This window comes from Medicago sativa, chromosome 8 (assembly GCF_051527215.1).
Source record: "Medicago sativa cultivar Bolivia chromosome 8, Bolivia_mono, whole genome shotgun sequence".
In the NCBI taxonomy this organism is placed as follows: Eukaryota; Viridiplantae; Streptophyta; class Magnoliopsida; order Fabales; family Fabaceae; genus Medicago; species Medicago sativa.
Genome location: NC_140756.1, coordinates 20,810,630 through 20,815,813, shown reverse-complemented (window position 1 = coordinate 20,815,813; position 5,184 = coordinate 20,810,630). Strand labels below are relative to the sequence as shown.

The 5,184-nt window shown below is 31.0% G+C and overlaps 1 pseudogene across 1 annotated transcript; it reads left to right on the top strand.

The window, feature by feature from the left end:
* The first annotated feature begins 401 nt into the window (after positions 1-401).
* Positions 402-2,980, top strand: LOC146897721 (rRNA 2'-O-methyltransferase fibrillarin 1-like; annotated as a pseudogene). Its single transcript, XR_015023087.1, has 6 exons — positions 402-713; positions 935-1,030; positions 1,502-1,579; positions 1,703-1,879; positions 2,255-2,323; positions 2,608-2,980. The product of XR_015023087.1 is annotated as an rRNA 2'-O-methyltransferase fibrillarin 1-like (transcript).
* Positions 2,981-5,184: the final 2,204 nt, after the last annotated feature.

The window sequence follows — 5,184 nt, the reverse complement described above, 5'->3', positions numbered from 1 at the left end:
TGGTATTGTTAGGTGTAAAAGATTTATGAAGTAAATTTAAGAGAGCTAGAGATGAGTATTCATCTCTCTTCGTTTAGTTTTTTATATATAAAAATCTATCTTTTTTTCTTGACAGAAACAATATCAATTAAACACGAGTCAAATTCTAACAAAAATCTATCTTATTCTACCAATTTTTTCAATATACTAGTATAATGTGGCACTAACTGTTTATTTTTTATTTTTTTTCTCTATTTTATTTGTTCTCTAATGGTTGTTTGCATTGACATTTAGAAAATTCAATAGAACATTTTGAGATAAATATAATTTATGGTTGTACTTGTATTTCTCTTGTTGCTTGTAGATATACTTAAAACAAAACATGCATTGAGATATAATTATTATTTTTTCTTTTGTAAATCAATGAATTAGGGCGCGGTGGTGGACGCAATGGCCGTGGTGGTGGACCACTCAGAGCTCATAATAATGGAGGAAGAGGAGGTGAAGGCGGACGTGGTTTTCAGGGAAGAGGTGGTGGTCGAGGTGGTGGTGGAGGCAGAGGTCGTGGTCGAGGCAATGGTGGAGGAGGGATGAGAGGTGGTAGTAAAGGAGTAATCATTCCACATAGACATGAAGGAGTTTTTATTTTCAAGACTAGTAATAGTGATGCTCTTCTAACCAAGAACCTTGTCCCTGGTGAATCCGTTTACAATGAGAAACGCATTGCAATTCAGGTTTTTTTTATCTCTTAACTCACAATAGAGAACTTTTGTGGTTAATGTTATTTACTAAAGTTTTTAATCATGCTATTTTCTTGTATTATGTCCTTGTGCCGATTGAATTTTAGTATATAATTGCTTGGCTATTTTTTAATCATCTCTACCAATTTGTTTTCAAGTTGTTGACATTTTTATTTGGGTGATTATTGATTAAACAATTAAACCATCTCTTGCAGGGTGAAGATGGAACAAAAGTTGAGTACAGAGTTTGGAATCCTTTTCGTTCTAAGTTGGCAGCTGCAATATTGGGAGGTCTTGATGACATCTGGATAGTGAGTTCTTATATATATAAAAATTTCTATGATATATATTTAAATTGAATAACATTAAACTTTCATGAAATTCATGTGAACCGGTGTTGTCAAATAGCGGCGGCTATAGTGCTATAGTAAGCGGAATGTCAATAAACCGCAATTGTTCCTCTATACAATATTTAGTACAAATAGTGTTGTCAAATAGAGACTATTGTGGCGCTATGGCACCCTAGTGTAGCGAAATTTGAGCAAACTGCTATTTTCTGACAACACTAATCTGAACTTAATGTTGAGTGTTTATTATATGAATACTTATAATTGCACTCGGCCTAATCATTGGAAGATTGAACTTATTGAATGTTTTCATATCTGTTATGAATGAATGGCAGAAATCTTCAGGCTTAATATTTCTTTCGTTCATCATCAGAAGAAGACTTCCATATCATGCTTGTGATAATTTTACAAATTTATTTACTTTTGCATTGAAAGGCACCGAGAGCACGCGTTCTTTACTTAGGAGCAGCATCAGGAACATCAGTCTCTCATGTATCTGACATTGTTGGACTAGTTAGTAACTTCATTCTTGATACTATTTTTATATAATGATGCTTTTGAGTTTTGAGACTCTACTTGTTGTGATACATTCATTGCATTGCAAGTTTAGTCTTTAATTTTTCTTTTCTTTGGTAGACTGGATTGGTATATGCAGTGGAATTTTCTCCTAGAAGTGGAAGAGACTTGTTGAATATGGCTAAGAAGAGAACAAATGTTATTCCCATCATTGAAGATGCAAGATACCCTGCTAGATACAGAATTCTGGTTGGTATGGTTGATGTCATATTTGCTGATGTTGCTCAACCTGATCAGGTCTATTCCCTACTATTAATTTCTTCATTATTCGCTATGCTTTGTTTGGCCCCTTCTTTTCCCAACCTATAGGATTTCTCGCACGCCATATGCAGTTCGGGTAATAGAATCCGAACGGCATAAATACCCTATAGAACCCTCAAAAGAATATATACTCTTTCCCTCAAAATCTTGTTCTCCAATGCTTTAAACAAGCCATGATGATTTACTTGGAATTTACTTTGGCATTTTTGCTGCCATAATACCAATTACCAAGTTTATCTGATGCTAAATAAATTTTTTCTGTTCTTAAAGGGTGATGGAGAAACTGGTGTAGACTAGTACATTTATTTTTTCAAGTGTGTTCTTTGCCATTTTGTTTGCTCCTGTCTGCAGGCAAGAATATTAGCTCTAAATGCAGCATATTTCCTCAAAGTTGAAGGCCACTTCCTACTATCAGTTAAGGTTTGTTAATTATGCCTCTTTATATATTTTGTACATTATCTTTACCTATCATCTAAATTGAACCAAAATTTTGAAATTATTATATTAATAGTAACTCTCTTATGAAAAAAATTAAACAGTAAAATAGTAAAAAATAATACAAAGTTTAAAATGAACCAATTATAACTTATACCTATATATTTTAATTAGTGTAGATTTTTTAATTCCACTTCTAAAATAAATGTAAACTTTGTATGTCACTTTTTTGGATTGACATCAACCTCTTTGTTTGTTGCAATTTTCAGGCAAACTGCATAGACTCCACAATGTCAGCTAAAAAAGTATATGAAAGAGAAGTGGCTAAACTAAGGGAAGAGGAGTTGAAGGCTAGAGAGATGATAGAAATTGACACTTATGAGAGGAACCATTGCTGTTGTTGTTGGTACTTACAGGAAGCAAAAGAAACAACCACTAAAGTCATAACCACCACTCTATATATTAGCTATACCTTTGCAACTATTTTGATTTTTCATTACTAGACTAGATTGGATTCCTTTTGCTTATTTCTGTTTTTTGAGATTTTAACCATGGATTAAAATTCGTGCTTGATTAGTTTTTTCTACTAAACTAGGATAATTGAATTTGGTTTGTTAAATAAAACAACTATATTTTGCTCAATTTGAGTTCAATTCTAAAATTGCTACTTACTGAAAAGTTTGTTATATATGGAAGTTATATTTGATTATAGTTGAGAGGATAGAATATATTAGGCTATAAAAGAAAGGGAAGAAAAAACAACAACACTTTGTTTTATCACCCTTTGAAAAATTCAGTAACTTTTTATCAATTGTAACCTACAAGTTTGAAGAGAATTATTAAGTTTTTTTATATTGAATCTAACTCATTCATGCAAAATCCAACTTATAAGGTGAAAGATATTTTTTTATTAATAAACTCTGTAAGAATTGAGTAAAATTGGTGTTTGTGTTAATCAAACCATAGATCAATTAACACGGGTTGTCATAAATTTCAGTGTTAGTCTTTCATATTATCTTATATGAATTTTTATTGATAATCTTAATGATCACCCAACTTATAGGAAGAAATTATGGAGACGTAGCTATCGAGCAACAAGATTGGGATTTACAGCAAGATTTTGAGCATTCGTGGTAACATTTGGATTTGGTTGGGACGCTGATTTTGTAAAGTTGTGGTTATGGACACTGATTTTTTTTTCTTCAAATAGTTTGGTTATGAAGTTCATGTTCCTTGCTTCTCAAGTAAAGGAAGCCGCCAATTATTGCCTTTGCTTGTGAGGAGTTGCACTGAACATTCGTTGTGGTTATGAACGCTGATTTTTTTTTCTTCAAATAGTTTGGTTATGAAGTCCATGTTCCTTGCTTCTCAAGTAAAGGAAGCCGCCAATTATTGTCTTTGCTTGTGAGGAGTTGCACTGAACATTCTCATATTTTTGAAACCAAACACATTATATATGTTATGATAATCTTCATCATTATGCAAGTAAGGATAGTAAGAGCGACCTTGACCCTCACACCTTTCAACCCTTATTCTACAGCATGAGCAAACCATCTCTGCGAATTGTAGAAAAGACGGCTAGTTAAGAAAGACAAAAAAAAAATACACAAAATATAGTAAAGACCAAATACAGTAAAACCATTACTTAACAAATTCTCAATCCTGATCATCTCGTTATCAAATAAAAAATACAAAAATAGAAAGAAGGTTATATCAAATCAAAATACACAACCAAAAAACCTATTTTATTTGCTCCTCAAATAAAAAAATAATACAAAACGACAAAAAAACAACAATAAATCATATAATTAAAAAAATGAAAGTGACATTAAATACCAATCTTTAACAAATTCTCAATCGATGTTCACATTATAAAATACAAAAATACATAAATAGGAACACAAAATCAGATGAATAAAAAATACATAAAGCAATAATAAACCATAGAATTCAAAAAAGAAGAGATGAAATAACTATAAAAAACACTTTTTCTGAAAAGACAATTGCGTAAGAAAAGACGAAAGATGAATGAATGGGAAAAAGACCAAATCCGAAGAAGAAAAAAAGAAAGGACGAATTGTTAACGGGGTAATTAATTAAAAACACATAAAACAACAATAAATAATAGAATTTAAAAAAAGATGAAATAATGGTAATAAACACATTTTTCTCAAAGTTGCATAATATAAGAAGAAAGATTAATGAACATGAAAAAGACCAAATCTAAACAAAGAAACGATGAAGTGTTAATGTGGTAATCAATTAAAAACACATAAAACAACAATAAACCATATAATTCAAAAAAAGATGAAATAACTATAAAAAAAACACGTTTTTTCCGCACATTTGCACAGAAAAAGAAGAAAGATAATGAACATGAAAAAGACCAAATCTAAACGAAGAAACGATGAATTTATAATGTGACAATCAATTAAAAACAAATAAAACAGCAATAAAGAATTCAAAGAAAAGATGAAAATAACTTAAAAAAAAAACATATTTTTTCTCACAGTTGGACAGGAAAAGAAGAAAGATGAATGAACGTGAAAAAAAAGACCAAATCTAAACAAAGAAACGAAGAATTGTTAATGTAGGAATCAATTGTTGCATTTGCCATTTGCTCATGAAAAGTTGCATTGAACGCTTATATTTTTTAAACCAAACACATTGTGTATGTTCTGATACTCTTCGTCATTCTGGAAGTATGGGTAGTAAGGGCAACTACCCTGACCCTCACACCTCACACCACTTATTCTACAACATGCGAAAATCATTTCTGAAAATTATAGAAAAGACTATTCCCTTAGAAAGACAAAAAATACACAAAATAGAATAAAGACCAAATA